This window comes from Saccostrea cucullata, unplaced genomic scaffold (assembly GCF_032062105.1).
Source record: "Saccostrea cucullata isolate Sc308-1 unplaced genomic scaffold, CSIRO_AGI_Scuc_v1 ctg9440, whole genome shotgun sequence".
Taxonomy (NCBI): domain Eukaryota; kingdom Metazoa; phylum Mollusca; class Bivalvia; order Ostreida; family Ostreidae; genus Saccostrea; species Saccostrea cuccullata.
This window is the reverse complement of record NW_026925130.1, coordinates 1,852-19,058: the sequence shown is the minus strand read 5'-3', so window position 1 is coordinate 19,058 and position 17,207 is coordinate 1,852. Positions and strand designations below refer to the sequence as shown.

At 34.0% G+C, this 17,207-nt stretch overlaps 1 long non-coding RNA gene across 2 annotated transcripts; it reads right to left on the bottom strand.

Moving 5' to 3' along the window:
- Positions 1 to 7,133: 7,133 nt before the first annotated feature.
- On the bottom strand, positions 7,134 to 11,900 carry LOC134268126 (uncharacterized). Of its 2 annotated transcripts, XR_009992301.1 has the most exons (3): positions 10,737 to 11,225; positions 9,690 to 9,878; positions 7,134 to 7,333 (listed from the first exon to the last, which is right to left on the bottom strand). It is a non-coding gene; the product is annotated as an uncharacterized LOC134268126 (long non-coding RNA). The 2 variants fall into 2 exon arrangements; XR_009992300.1 differs by lacking the exon at positions 7,134 to 7,333 and having other exon boundaries at positions 8,057 to 9,878; positions 10,737 to 11,900.
- Between the last annotated feature and the right edge of the window lie 5,307 nt (positions 11,901 to 17,207).

Genomic DNA, 17,207 nt, shown 5'->3' with positions numbered 1-17,207 from the left:
AAATCAGTTGTGATAAGATTGTCAGCCGTCACTTCCGGTCGTCACAGGAAGTGATCCAAAAAATCGAAATTTCAACTTTTCTTTTATGAAACTGTTTTTGCATCATATTATAGCATCTTATTTGTAGTTTTGAAATATTTCAGTACCACCGGAAAGAAAAAACGACAACTTCCGGTTATAAGAGAAAAACTACATAATTTGAGTATTTTTCATTCCCATAAATATTTTTTTATTTATAAAGTATTTTAATGACTTTTGGATATGTTATTCAGACTGCAAATGTCTACATTAACGTCAAATATCTTTGTAAAATTCACTTCCGGTTGCATGATTTCCTGTCCTCAAAATGAGAAGTTATCATAGCTAGATCTCGTAAACGGTAAGAGATTTAGACACCAAACTTATAGGACTGATAGATCTTGATAAGTAGGCAAATCCATTTTGGTTAACGTTGTCCGCAGTCACTTCCGGTTGTCACAGGAAGTGAACAAATAAATAAAAATATTCAACTTTTCTTATGGAATCTTTCTTAGGCCTCACCAATAAAATTTCTTGTTCGTCGGACCCGCGCGCTCGTATTTTAGAGAAACGTAAAAAATAATATTATTTTAAATTTCCCGCTTCCGGAAATTTTCGTTCCATTTCCCGCCCCATTTTTCATTTTATTTTAAATACGCGGTCATGTCTGCGTTTGGAATTGAAAAGAAAACTTCACATTTCGTCAAAAAACGAGACAACATTGATCAATTTGCATGAGAAAGGACACTTGACACTCTGATCTATTGACTATTGAATTAATATGCATTATATGTCGTTAAAAATCGGCGCAAACAGGTGATTCGGGTAAAATCACCTGCATTCATCATTAGCTCCAATGATGCACAGTTGCACGAACTTTTTAAAGCATGCTTTTAGAGATACGACAAGGAAACAAGTAAACCTTATAACTCCATCGTGATCGGGGTGAACTGTGAAGATTGGATAGAGCAGATCTGTTATGTTTAGGCAGATAAGCCCATCATGGACATAAATCAAATTCTGGAGATGCCGAAATGTAAGTGCAAGGTATCAACATTATTAAGATTAGTAAAAGATGCATATATGCATTTTTTCTAATAAGTATGTATTAAAAACTTTTAACAAGTTGCATCTATTTTATTTTAGGGAGACTTCTTAGCTACTTGACTTATTTATTTGGAATGTTGAGTGTTGAAGCAACTAGTTCCAGCAAGATTGGGTGGTTTTTCCTGAATTTCTACAGTGAAAATAAACTGGACCTAAACAACGAGAACTGTTCATATAGTGCAGACTTATATCAGTCATTCAAGAGGTCTTCAGTTCAACCACACTGATAGTGCATGAAAATTGTAGGTAGATAATAATTCTATGAAGCAGTATAGAATCGTTTCCATCTCCGACAATTCTTTAACAGATTCCAGGTTTACATGGACTAATTCCAAGCTGTTGTGGATCAGCCAGAAGAAATTAAAGTATCCATCATCCTAAACGATCCGAAGAAATAGCTTCCCATAATTGGCATAATATTTAAACATCATCGATACTTTATTTTAAAATATATATCAGTCAACTCTTGAGAATAGCAAACAAAAGCAGTCTTGATTTTAATGATATTATCTCATTTTATAACTGATGTTCAACCTTGTTATTTTGGGCTCTATGTCAACTATATTTTATTATATATTTGTGAATTACTATATTTATTATAATTATCACTGCTGCCATAAATTGTAATGATAAATAGTAATGAGACACACTTGTTGAAGGTTCTACAATGTCTGATTTTTTATTATGTGAATTAAAATTTGGGGCCATGTTAAGCTTCTGATATTGTGCATAGATACAGAAAAATAATAATTATAGAAGTGCTGCTGGAATTGGCCACTTTTATGTGATTGTACATAGTCTTGATCACATCATATTTTGTTATTACTGTTTTCAAACATACTGTAAATACCTTTTTATTCGCGAGAACTTTTTTTTCGCCTAATTACGCGAGACAGTGTGCTCGCGAAAATTTAATTTTCGCGTATAATAGTATTACTTAATTTTAAATAGAGCAATAACCACAATTCGTGAAATTTTTGTCTCGCTAATCAAGAGTCAATGACTCTCTCGCGAAAATAAAATGTCGCGAAAATTTAGTGATCTACAGTACATGTAAAAGATGGAGGTAACAAACACTTTTGAACAGTGATAAATCTCATAAATGTTTATGTAGTAAACAAAGCAAATCTTGTACAGGGCAAAAACATGGACCCCTGATAACACCAAAGGTTTGGGGTGCATAGGAGAGTTAATATTCTATATTATTTGGAGATTTATTTACAGAATTCTGTACCTTTATGAAATAAAGAACCTGTATTAAATGCCCTAATGATACTCCATTTTTTAAATTATTATTTTACATATGGAGTCAAGTCATTTAATATGTAATAAAAGTGAGAAACCATTGTAACAGTATTGTTATGACTGTTTTGTTTATGTATGAATATGGAATATTGAACGTTTTACATGATCATTGGTATTGGAAAAGATTTCATAGTGATTTACTCTAGAAATGTAAAGGAAAACAAAAAATATATAATCGCTCGCTCCGTTATTTAACTTCACCGCCTGGAAATTATGTTGATTAAAAATAATAATATTATAATTATCAAATCGCTCGCTCGCCCCAATTTTTAGGGGTCAGTTGTCCGAAGAACAAGAAATTTTATTGTTGTGGCCTTAGTAAGAGATTTTATCATCTTATTTGTAGTTTTGAAATATGTCGGTCCCACTGGAAACAGAAATGACAACTTCCGGTTATGAAAGAAAAACTGCATAAATTTAATATCATACTATCCCATAAATATTTTTATAAAAAGAGCATTTCAAATGATTTAAGAACATGTTCTTCAGACTGAAATTTCTAGAGTAACCTCAAATATCTTTTCAAAATTTACTTCCGGTCACGTGATTTATTGTCCTCAAAATGAGAAGATAATATAACGAGTAACCATGAAAATTGGCCAACAAATATAGGGTAGAATGCGTCCTCCATCACTTCCGGTCATCACAGAAAGTGATTTAAAAAATTGAAAATGATTTTTGTACATGTTATTAAGACTATATAATTGTCTAAAGTAAAGTAAAATATCTTTTTAAATTATACCTCCGGCTGTTTGTTTTCCTGAAATCATTTAAAATATTATATGCCTTTTTTAACATAGATAAAAAGCTCATTCATTCAGATAAATAGAAGAGAACGGAAGACCTTCTTTGTTGCTGTAGCAACAAGAGTTTCTAGTTATTATTATTATTATTATTATGTTCCCCAAACGAAGTTGGGGAACATATTGTTTTTACTCTGTTTCTTATTATTATGTTCCCCAAACGAAGTTGGGGAACATATTGTTTTTACTCTGTTTCTTATTATTATTATTATTTTTCTTCCTGGGAAAATTTTGTCCACGAGTGATCTTGTAAACTACACATCCGACTAAGGTAAAATGTTTTTAGGGTCAGTAGACATGTTATGTAGATTTGCCGAACGAAGGTCATTTTGCGCGCACGTGCTTGCAAGAGCGCGCACGTGCAACACGAAAAATGACCGATATCATGGATATTGCTGTAACTTTTCTTTTTCTTGATGAATTTTTTTGAAACTCATTATGTAAGGATACATTAGTAGTATAGACAAGATGGCATGGTCAAAATAGCAAGATCTCACGCGCATGCACGTGCACTTCGCTCTGATTGGCTAAAACTAAAGTCTCAATATCTTTCTTGTTTCTTGTCATAATCTTTTGAAATTCTGAACATAGTCCTTCATTATGAAGATCTACAGCATGATATATAAAATTTTTCATGAAAGCATGCGCATGCGCGCGTGCTGCAATGTGATTGGCTGAAACTTTAAATGGCTATATCTCCTTTGTTTTTTGACGAAATGCGTTGAAATTTAAAACATAGTCATTCATTAGGATATCCTAAAATATGATATAGAAAAAAAAGTCATGAAATCACGCGCATGCACGTGTGCTACAATCTGATTGGCTGAAACTTTATATGGCTATATCTCTTTTGTTTTTATGACGAAATGTTTTGAATTTTAAAATATAGTCATTCATTTAGATATCCTCTAATATGATAAAGATAAAAATTTATGAAATCATGCGCATCCATGTGTGCTGTAATCTGATTGGCTGAAACTTCAAATGGCTATAACTCCCTTGTTTTTCACCCAAACAGGTTTGGATTTAGAACATACATAAATATAAGGGACCCTTACAAGAAGGTGTAGTCATTATGCACGTGCTTGCGCGTGCGTGCACGTGAAATGAGTAAAATTAAAAATACACTCCAATGAGTGTATATTTTAATACTTTTGGATTACAAATGTAAATGCTTTGATATTAAGTAAATTAAAATTTGAGAGAGTGTAGACAAGTTGATATGGTTGTTACGCACATAAACACGCGTGCAATGCGTATTTTAAAATATATTTCGTATTTTTCTGGGAAGACCTTGATTAAGTCTCAATTCCATAAAGTATATCTTATCTAATAGAGATTACAGGGAATATGGCACCGAAAGGGAGTTGGGGAGTGTTTGGGGAACATCTGTAACGGTTCCCGTTACAATTAGCACTAGTTATGTCGCCCCGAACGAAGTCGGGGACGACATATTGATATTGTACGCATGTTTTTTTTATCCAGGCTGTTTCTCGGAGATGGCTGGGACAATCTTCCTGAAACTTTCCTTCAAGGACGATCACTGGTTGTAGTTGTGCAGTGAGGTCGTTCAGTTCCAATATGTCTACCGTTGCCATGGAAACCTGTAAAAAGCGACAAATTTTGTCCGAGAGTGTTCTCTCTGGTCCCTTAAACGTTCGTCATGAAACTTTTCTTATTTTAATGATTAGTATCTGTAGTTCTGCAACTCGTATTTAAAATTTTCATATAATCGATTATTGCCATGGAAACCAGGTGAAAGTTAAAATTCTTTAATTTCCATTTTCTCAATAACTACTCAGGCAATCGTTTTGAAACTTTCAATGTTTATTCCTTGCAATGTGTCAAAGTGATTTCTACTTTCAAAATAATTGTAATGAGTCGCTCACGGTTGCCATAGAAACGAAACAGAAAAAAAGATTCAGATGTACACATGTGTTCTCCAAGGTCTAGGTCAAAGGGTCAAAGTTCGTCGTATCCAATAAAAGTTCTTTTCACAAGGATTACATATTTGAAATACGAAAGCCCTAGTACTTACCGTTCAAACGTTATGGCTATTTACTATGTTCAAGACGCCCCCCCCCCCCCCTCTTTTTATGAAGCACACAGCCAAGTAGAATACACAGATATAACATATACAACTTACAAGTAACTTTTTAAAATCTTCATTCATAAAATTCAGTTCCCGTCATGTGATATTTTGCCATCATTCATTCTCCTTCTGTTTTGTCTCTTGAATTTATAAATATTTTATTTTATCTATATAAAAAAAAAATAACGATTGTCAGCTGCATTTATTATCATTTCGCGTTTTCTTGTATATCTATCACTTGTATATTATTCATTTCATTAGATAGTGCAAGTATAAATTAAAAAATTGGTACGTCATTTCCATAGTTTTTATTCATTCATAAATTCTTTGATCCGCTCCTGATGGTTCGCAAAGCCTTGATCACCACTGTATACAAAACATTCATCTCGCCGAAAATGTTCATGATTCCGCTAAACTGAGAAAGTTCACACATGATTTATTATCTCATAACACACATCAGCTCTCTGCAATGCAGAAATGCTCGAATTGATGGTGGCATGTCAGATTCGTTTTTCGGTAGAACCTCTAAAATGAAAGTGAAAGAGGGAAATTTCAGAGTTCTCACTGGCGTTACAATACACAAAATAATTCGGCTGATCTTCTTCATAAATTACATTTCCCAAGCTTTTATCATAGGAAAGATACTGCCAATTAACAAGTATGAGGCTCAGTTCAGTACATCTGCCAGATTTCTTTTATGCAAGTCTGCAAATTGAGGAACTTGTAACTTTCTTCTCCTACCGATTCTAAAAATAACTAGAGCAAAGCTCGTTGCAAAGCAACGAGTGGGTCTTCCTTCCTAGCGATAAGCAAAAGATTAAATGTTTCTGTCTAGATTGTCAACTTTGCTAACATTCTCTTTTTCGATTTGTCTCAAAAACCCTTACTTGAATTCTTTAATTTGGTGTGAGCATGAGGTCTAAAGGGTACTCTCTCTAACAGCATTCTTGAAATCGTATCCACAACAATTTAACTTCCAGTATTATGACTTTTGATAACGGATATATCATGTTTGTTGCAATTATGTTTGTGAAACGTGTCATACTACAGAAACATAAGTGTTTTGCTACATTACCATCTTAAAAATGGCTTTAAAATCATTTAATATACAATATAACTAGGTAAATAAAATAAACAAATTATATAATAATTCAAAAAATCCAAATGTATTTACAATAATGATGAACAATCTTCATTAGTTGCAATCTGTAAGTAGAACAATACTTTTATAATAAACGCACAGAAATGTGTTGTGTATGTTTCGAATTTGAAGCTTTCCACTAGCAACTGGTGGTACCTCAATAGGAGTGTAAAATTCTCTGAAAGGTATATTGTGAACATATTACATATGGCTGTGTATTCTTTTTTAGCGGCTTTGGCGGAATGCAGCCATCACTAAATCAAGTACAAAGCTAAAAGTCTTGTACATAAACATAAATAAGAATATCTACGCTAACTTATTCAAAAGTCAATTTCCACCAAATATTGTACAAGCTAAATATAATACATTTACAGCATTAAAGAAACAAATCTCTTTGAAGGTATTGCCCTGCATAAGAACAATTTGAATCCCCTACACTAAGGATGCTCTGTGCCAAGTTTTACTTTGGTTCTGGAAAATGATATTGTGAAATTTTAGACAATGATGATAATGGATAAAATTATGTTTTTAAAAAATTTACTGGTTCCTTTAGCTCAGATGGGCTAATAAGTATGCAACAGGCACAGTTTTGGAGTTGACATTGAAATGCGACTGGACATCTCTTCAATCTTGTTTTAGAAAACTACATGTACATGTGAGAGCAATTGATATGTTCATATTTGTGGATTTATGTTGTCAAATCAAAATTTATAATTGATACACAGTGTGTTTTAAAATTGTCTTCACAAACCAAAACTTGACTCATTTTCACTATGCTGTTTATTCCATGTCACATCCAAACAGATGATCTTCTGGCAAATCATGGTCATGCTTGGTATCAAAATTCAGTATTCAGATGAGTCACACCTATCCAAAAGAAATTGAAATTTTTTAATTTATAATTCTTTTACTAATAAAAAGTGCAATTCATGAGATTATAAATTAGATTATCAAATTGAGAGATAAGATATTGTCACATTTTCTGTGTATAATTTGTAAATTTTAATGTACTCTTTCATCAATTAAAAGAAGTTTACACCAATTAAGGCAGTCATTTATGCTATCCCCTAATAAGACAACATACAAGTGCAAAGTAATAATGCACTAGCGGGTTTAGGATAATGTGCTAGAGTATTTATGACAACATACTAGCACGAGGTGACAATGTGCTAGCATGTACGTCAGTGATAATATGCCAGCACACTGAATCCAACATGCAGTGAAGCTAACACTCAACAGATTGTTTAGAGTTGTGTTTGCATGATATTTTGTTTTGTGTAAACACAGCAGCGTGTTGTTTAAAGCTGCATTGGAGTGGCAGTCTGTTGAAATTAACATGCTAACACACTGCAACTTCACATCATTGGAACACCATAATTTTAAAACTGGCAAACCAATATCTTATGATTACTAACTAGGTAATTGCAACTGTAAATGCTGATTTCATGGTGACAATAATACCGGTAATTCACTGTATATCTGAGAACTGATCAATTATAATAAGGCGTGTCCAGATAGGGCCACTTGCTAAAGCTCAATAGCACTTTCATAAAAGTGTGCCATCTTACCGACACAAAAGACGCCATTAGGCTATCACACAGCTCGCCATCACAACACTGAAAAACACTTTCGCACTAACACAAGTTCGCACCACATGCTGTCACACTAACACACAACACACTGTCACGCTAATACAATTTCACACAACAAAATATCAGGCTAACACGAGTTCACACAACACACTATCATGCTAACACAAATTCACAAACACGCTGTCTCGCTAACACAAAATCACACAACACGCTGTCTTGCTAACACAAGTTTTACACAACACGCAGTCTCGCTAATACGAGTTCATACAATACACTGTCTAGCTAACACAAGTACATGCAACACACTGTCACGCTTAGATGAATTCACACAACACACTGTCATGCTAACATGAGTTTACAAAACACGCAGTCTCACTAACACGAGTTTACACAATACACTGTCACGCTAACACGAGTTTACACAATACACTGTCACGCTAACACAAAGTCACAAAACAGGCTGTCTCACTATTCACTAACACAAGTTCGCACCAAATGCTGTTGCGATAACACACTGTCATCCTAATACCATTTCACACAACACACTGTCATTCTAATACCATTTCACACAACACACTGTCAGGCTAACACAAGTTCACACAACACACTGTCACGCTAACACGAATTCACAAAACAGGCTTTCTCACTATTCACTAACACAAGTTCGCACCAAACGCTGTTGCGATAACACACTGTCATCCTAATACCATTTCACACAACACACTGTCATCCTAATACCATTTCACACAACACACTGTCAGGCTAACACGAGTTCACACAACACACTGTCACGCTAACACAAATTCAAAAAACATGCAATATCCCTAACACGAGTTCACATAACACGCAGTCTGGCTAACACGAGTTCACACAATATGCAATCTCGCTAACACGAGTTCACACAACACACTATCTCTCTAACACCAGTTCACACGACAAATTTTCAGGATAACAAGTTCACACAACACACTGTCACGCTAACACGAATTCACACAACATGCTGTCTCATTAATAAGAGTTCACACAACACGCTGTCTCTCTAACATGAGTTTACACAACACGCAGTCTCGCTAACACGAGTTTACACAACACGCAGTCTCACTAACACGAGTTTACAAAACACACTGTCACACTTACACTTTATACACAATTTCACACAACACGCTGTCCCGCTAACACGAATTTACACAACACATCGTCAAGCTAACAAGAATTCACACAACCCACTGTCAGGCTAACACAATTAAGTTCACAAAACACACTGCCTTGCTAACACAAATTCATACAACACACTGTCTCGCTAACACAAGTTCACACAACACACTCACATTGCTGAGTTTAAAGTAAAGGTCTACCCTAATTTGAAGAGGTTTAACACTAACATATCTCTATATTAGTAAAGAGCTTCAAATTTAAGACAAAAACATTTATGCAGTAATGTTCCTTAACATGCATCTGGCATATAAAATGAATGAGACCTTAAAAACCTCACGGTACATGTTTACTTAGCTAAGTAAAGGTCTAAATTGATGCTATTCAACAATATATATCAACATCTCTAAGTATGTGAATGAGTGAAATTCTCAAATAAATATTATAAATCAAAGTATCAATAAGAAGCTGAACCTTACGTCGCAGGTTCCAATCCCATTGCTAAATGCTTTAGACAGGTTACTCCTATGAGACTGCATAAACCAAGATTCTGTGTCACGGTAGGTGTTAGCACAAAATGGATCTCATACTTCTTAAAGGCAATAAGTGCTGAGTACAAGTCTATATTTGCAGCTAATACCATCCCAAGTGGTGGCACCATGAAATGACTGAAAAATGTATGATTAAGGCAAATAAACAAACATTAAACCATTACAGCAGTCTTATCAAACAAAAAAGCAAACTTTCTATTATTACAATTTTTTTAAACAAATTTCTTTTGCAATTTAACTGAGCAATATTTGTCCTTTTTTGTCAGTAAAGTATGATATTAAATAATTAAGACTTTTTGAGAACATCTATTTATAGCGAGTCCAGACAGCAGCACAAATCCCTGCCCATAATGCGAGCTCTTATGATAAGACCTTGGCAAAAGAAGATTGTGACTTGCACATTGCTCCACACAATTTTTCCGCAGTATACTTTGGACCCACAGTGCTTAGCTTCTTTAACATGTTTCAGCTACCTTCAAAATTCATTTCTATTTAATTTGAATTAGCTATCCTTACTCATGTTCACATGGAGCTAATGGGAAGTAATTTAATGAGCAGTGAATTCATTCGAATTAAACATTTGAATAAACTCTCAGTGTGAATATTGAGCATGGATGCACCAAATGTCAAATGCGGCTTGACAAGCACAATCTAAATTAAAACTAAATAAGTATCTGCCCTCACCCTTACAGTCACACTGTCAATATATAATTAGTTGAATATATTCTGTAACATTAAGTGCAGTTTGAATTATAGAGTATGATCACTATGATAGATAGTAGGACTGTTGAAATTACATCCTCAAATTTAAAAAAAATAAAATATAAAGCTGTGGGGATTTACAAGGTAAACAGAGAGCGTCTGAACTGTAAAACAGATAATATATCGGTGTGTCTGTGTATTTCTAATAACATCAATGTATGTCTCTGTCATGTAATCAGTAGTGTAAATTTTAAGTAATAAAAATATTCTAACCTTCATTCCAATGGTCCAAGCCAATCATACATTAAAATGTCGCCGTCAGCTCTTTCATCACACGATACAATTATCACTGGGGAATCCGAAGCAGAGTCAAGAGTGTTCATCCTTGTTAATGTGACAGTCAGAATTTCCTCGTAAACAATTCACACAAGATTCTTAGAATATATGAATCGGCATAATTCTGCTTAGAATAATGTTCCAGAGAAGTGACAAAGTACTTCGTAGCTGCAGATTAAATGAGTGTACATGTCTACAAACGGATTCTTTGTGAGAAAATGTTCAACTTCACAAATCATTCTATTTTCAGTTTGTAAACCATGGCAAACATGTGTCCGACGTCGACTCGAAGGGGCACACTAAAAACGGGATATACTAGAGACCTGATATTTACCTGACGTTTTAATTTTTAATTAAATGGTAATATTGAGTATTTTAAATTACTTATGTACAGACTATATGACTTCGAGGCATATGCTATACAAAAATTCAATTGTTTGGAACATTTACAGACAAATTTGAATCAGGTCAAATCAGTGCTTAGTACATCGCGTCTTTAGTACCTTCCTATTTCCCACAATGCCGCGCGTTGTTTACAAACAAGCGCGAAAAAATCCTCTAAACTAGGTACTAATTATTGTTGTGTACATCATCACATTTTAAAATTATTTGAATAAAAAGAAAACAAAGAAACACCGAATCAAAACTATATCTTTTAGATGCATCAACTAAAAATGTGCACATGTATGCAGTAAAGGCTTGGCTGGCTATAGTAGACAACTTGTTCCTGAAAGGTTTCTCACATACATGTACTTGTTTTATAAAAAAAACAATTAAATATAGCTTGAAGTTTATTTCTTTTTATATCAAATGACAAGATTTTATAAGTTCGAAATTATTTCAGTCAAACTTTTTCATAATATACCAATATTTTTAGCTATCAGAAAAAAGCGTGTATGAGCTATTAACCCCTAATTATAGGGGCCAGCCCCTTTTGGTTAATCAAATATGAAAGCTCTCGTAATTACCCACAACTTTTGTGATATATTTCTTACCAAATTATTCTCGGTTTAAAAGTTATTACACAAAAAGTAGCAAAAATTCAAAGAAAAAAAATTACTAAAATTTGCCGTTTTATAGCTTCCAAACTTTAAGAAATCAGCTATATAATTTTATCGTTGTGCACTTCTACAATGTATTGGCTACAAGTTCTCCAACTTTCGTGTAAATATCTTATGTCATTTTTGAGATTTTCAGTGGAAACGAGACATCAAAAATTTTCAATTAAAGGGCAATAACTCACAAATAAAGGCATGCATAAAAAAACTGAAAACAGGTTTAAATAGGTTTAACTACAAGCTATCTATCCTGAAAGTTTCATAACGATCAGTCCAAAGGTCTTTGAGAAATCGCCTGTCAAAAGTCGAGCGGGAAAAAAAAAAGAATAATAAGAAACAATAGAATAACAGTAGGGTCTTCCGAAGGAAGCGGAAGACCCTAATGAGTGGGATGTACCGAATTAAGGTCTTCCGTTTCCAATGGAAAGGACTGATATAATTCAATGGTTGTTCAAACTTAGCTTATGGACTTTTGTTTTAGTGATGATAAAAATGAAAGTCTTGTCTAATACGGGGCGACATATGCTATTGCTTGCAATAGCAGACTTTCTAGTTATTATTATTTTTCTTCCTGGGAAAATTTTGTCCTCGAGTGATCTTGTAAACTACACATCTGAGTAAGGTAAAATGTTTTTAGGGTAAGTAGACATGTTATGTAGATTTGCCGAACAAAGGTCATTTTGCGCGCACGTGCTTGCAAGAGCGCGCACGTGCAACACGAAAAATGACCGATTTAATTGATATCGGCGTAACTTTTTACATTTTTGATGAAATGCTTTGAAACTCATAATATAAGGATATATTAGTGGCATAGACAATAAGACATGGTCAAAATAGCAAGATCTCACGGGCATGCACGTGCGCTTCGCTCTGATTGGCTGAAACTAAAGTCTCTATATCTTTCTTGTTTTTTGATGAAATCCTTTGAAGTTTTGAACATAGCCATGCATTAGGATATCCTACAAAATGATATATAACAATTTTCATAAAAACACGTGCATGCACGTGCGCTGCAATCTGATTGGCTGAAACTTTAAATAGCTATAAGTCCCTTGATTTTCAACCAAACAGGATTTGATTTGGAACATAGATAGATATAATAGACTTCTACAAGAAGGTATGGTCATCACGCACATCCATACACGTGCGTGTACGCGCGCTCAATCTTCTACAATCTGATTGGCCGAAACTTTAAATAGCTATAACTCCCTTAGTTTTCAATTAAACAGGATGAGATTTGGAACATAGATAGATATAATGGACTTCTACAAGAATGTATGATCACCATGCACTTCAATACACGTGCGTGAACGTACGCTGCAATCTGATTGGCTGAAACTTTAATCAGCTATAACTCCCTTGGTTTTCAACCACACGGAGTGGGATTTGGAACATAGATAGATGTAATAAACTTCTACAAGAAGGTATGTCACCATGCTCATGTATGCACGTGCGTGCACGTGAAATGAGTAAAATCAAAAATACACTCGAATGAGCGTATTCTTTAATACTTTTGGATTAAATACTTTAATATTTAGTATATTAAAGTATATAGATTGTGTAGACAAGATGATATGGTCATAATGCACATGCATTCACATGCGCACGCATGCAGTGCTTAAATTTGAATAAACTTGGTACCCTTCTGGGTAAAAGTTGTTAAAGTTTCAAATGCATAAAATTTGTCTTATTTAATGAAGCTTACGGGGAATATGGCACCAAGAGGGAGATGGGGAGCGTTTGGGGAACATCTGTAACGGTCCCCGTTACAATTAGCACTAGTTATTATTATTATTATTTTTCTTCTTCCTGGGAAAATTTTGTCCACGAGTGATCTTGTAAACAACACATCTGACTTAGGTGAAACCTTTTTAGGGTCAGTAGGCATGTTATGTAGAGTTGCCAAACGAAGGTCATTTTGCGCGCACGTGCTTGCAAGAGCGCGCACGTGCAACACGTGAAATGACCAATATAATGGATATTGCCGTAACTTTTCTATTTTTTGATGAAAATTCTTAAAACTCATAATGTAAGGATATATTAGTAGTATAGACAAGATGACATGGTCAAAATAGCAAGATCTCACGCGCATGCACGTGCGCTTCGCTCTGATTGGCTGAAACTAAAGTCTCAATATCTTTCTTGTTTTAAGTCATAATCCTTTGAAATTTTGAACTTAGTCACACATTATAAAGGTCTACAGCCTGATATATAAGAATTTTCATGAAAGCACGTACATGCACATGTGCTGGAAAGAGCGCGCACGTGCAACATGTGAAATAACCAATTTTATTGATGATGCCATAACATTTCTATTTCTTGATGAATTTTTCTGAAACTCATAATGTAAGGATACATTAGTAGTATAGACAAGATGACATGTTCAAAATAGCAAGATCTCACGCACATGCGCGTGCGCTTCGCTCTGATTGGCTGAAACTAAAGTCTCAATATCTTTCTTGTTTTTTGTCATAATCCTTTGAAATTTTGAACATAATCCTACATTATGAAGATCTACAGCACAATATATAAAACTTTTCATGAAAGCATGCGCATGCGCGCGTGCTACAATCTGATTGGCTGAAACTTTAAATGGCTATATCTCTCTAGTTTTTTGACGAAATGCTTTGAAATTTAAAGCATAGACATGCATTAGAATATCCTACAATATGATATAGAAAAAAATTCATGAAATCACGCGCATGCACGTGTGCTGCAATCTGATTGGCTGAAACTTGAAATGGCTATAACTCCCTTGTTTTTCAACCAAACAGGATGAGATTTAGAACATAGATATAAGGGACTCCTAAAAGAAGGTATGGCCATCATGCACGTGCATGACGTGCATGCATTTGGAACTAAAAATACACTTGAATGAGTAATTTTTAATACTTTTGGACTGAATGCTTTAATATATAGTATATTAAAATATATAGAGAGTGTAGACAAGATGATATGGTCATAACGCACATGCATTCACATGCGCACGGGTGCAATGCTACAGTTTGAATATAATTGGTACATGTATCCTTTGGTAATTGGTATCCTTCTCGGTAAACGTTGTTAAAGTCAAAAATGCACAGAGTTTGTCTTATTTAATGAAACTTACAGGGAATATGGCACCAAAATGAAGTTGGGGAGCGTTTGGGGAACATCTGTAACGGTTCCCGTTACAATTAGCACTAGTTATTATTATTTTTCTTCTTCTTCTTCTTCTTCCTGGGTACTTTTTTGTCCGGGAGTGATCTTGTAAACTGTTCGTCTGATGTAGGTAAAACCTTTTTAGGGTCAGTAGACATGTGATGTAGATCTGCGGAATCAAGGTCATTTTGCGCGCACGTGCTTGCAAGAGCGTGCACGTGCAACACGTGAAATGACCAATATAATGGATATTGCCGTAACTTTTCTATTTTTTGATGAAATTTTTTGAAACTCATAATGTAAGGATACATTAGAAGTATAGACAAGATAGCATGGTCAAAATAATAAGATCTCACGCGCATGCACGTGCGCTTCGCTCTGATTGGCTGAAACTAAAGTCTCAATATCTTCCTTGTTTCTTGTCATAATCCTTTTAAATTTTAAAAATAGTCCTACATTATGAAGATCTACAGCATGATATAAAAGAATTTTCATGAAATCACGCGCATGTGCACGTGCTGCAATCTGATTGGCTGAAACTTTAAACGGCTATATCTGCTTTGTTTTTTGACGAAATTCTTTGAAATTTAAAATATAGTCATGTATTAGGATATCCTACAATATGGTATAGAATAAAAATCATGAAATCACACGCATGCACGTGTGCTGCAATCTGATTGGCTGAAACTTTAAATGGCTATTACTCCCTTGTTTTTCAACCAAACCGGATGGGATTTAGAACATAGATAGATGTAAGGGACTCCCACAAGAAGGTATGGTCATCATGCACGTGCACGCACGTGCGTGCATTTGGAACGAGTATAATTAAAAATACACTTGAATGAGTGATTTTTATTACTTTTGGACTGAATGCTTTAATATATTGTATATTAAAATATATAGATAGTGTAGACAAGTGATATGGTCATAACGCACATGCATTCACATGCGCTTGGGTGCAATGCTAAAATTTGAATATAATTGGTATCCTTTTGGGAAAACGTTGTTAAAGTCAAAAATGCACTGAGTTCGTCTTATTTAATGAAGATTACAGGGAATATGGCACCAAAAGGGAGTTGGGGAGCGTTTGGGGAACATTTTTAACGGTTCCCGTTACAATTAGCACTAGTTTACTTTGCAGTGATGACATGTCCGTCATGATTCAAGATCACATATATGCAATCTCAGAATCCAAAATGGGTAGAATTTTCCCCTTGCTCCAGTTCCATGGAAATATCCAAGTACAGATATTGTGTCAAGGAAACAACGTCAAAGAAATGTAAGCACTGAAACAAATGCTTGTGTGATATATTCTAAGATTAAAGTAGACGTAATGTACATATTGTTGATCCTATCGCTGATTAATTTTCATGCATCACCCATAGACATAACATTTTTGGATTTCAACAAAGCTTTTGATCTAGTCAAGATGATTCTTTTTAAAATTAAAGTTTAATTTAATTTTCGCTAGTAAAATTTAATCATATATAAATTAATGATTTAAAAAAATGAAAAAAAAGATTTTAAATATTTCTTTTCTGGTCATTCACTAGTTCGTCTAATTGAAACGAAGCAAAAACCATTTTGTTTTCATCTTGAATCCTTTAAAGCCATATATGGCGTATGTACAATGAAAATTATTAGACTAAAATTATAAGAACTTATTATTTGTATCATTACTTTATATAAACAAGATAAAGATAGAAATTTTCCGTAAATTACAAAATCTAAGTCAATTGCGTTATAAAGATATCAAAATTTAATTTGGATTCTCGGAATTTTCTCCGACTTGGAAGAAAATACAAAAGATTTCAATAACACATTACAGAGAAGATAAAATCGTATTATTAGATAAAACGAGGTGTTCTCCGTCCTCCGAATTGTATGAAAAGCTTTAATTTAAATGTATTAACTATATTTCTTTACTTAATTTTGTATTTTTCAAAAATATATTTTTTGATCAGTTACGCCATATATGGCTTTGAAAACAACGCTACATTATTGCATGACACTTATCATTTCAGCTGATCGAGTGAATGTATATAATTTAATAATGAGATATCGGTGAGGCATATATGTACAAGCAAATGTTTCTATATTAAACAAAGGAAAGGGCGGAATTCAAATTAGGAAATAAAAGATCGTTTTAAGTAAATAAGTCTTGTAGTACTGCAAAATGGATGCAGTTGTGGAGATTTGTGGATAATAT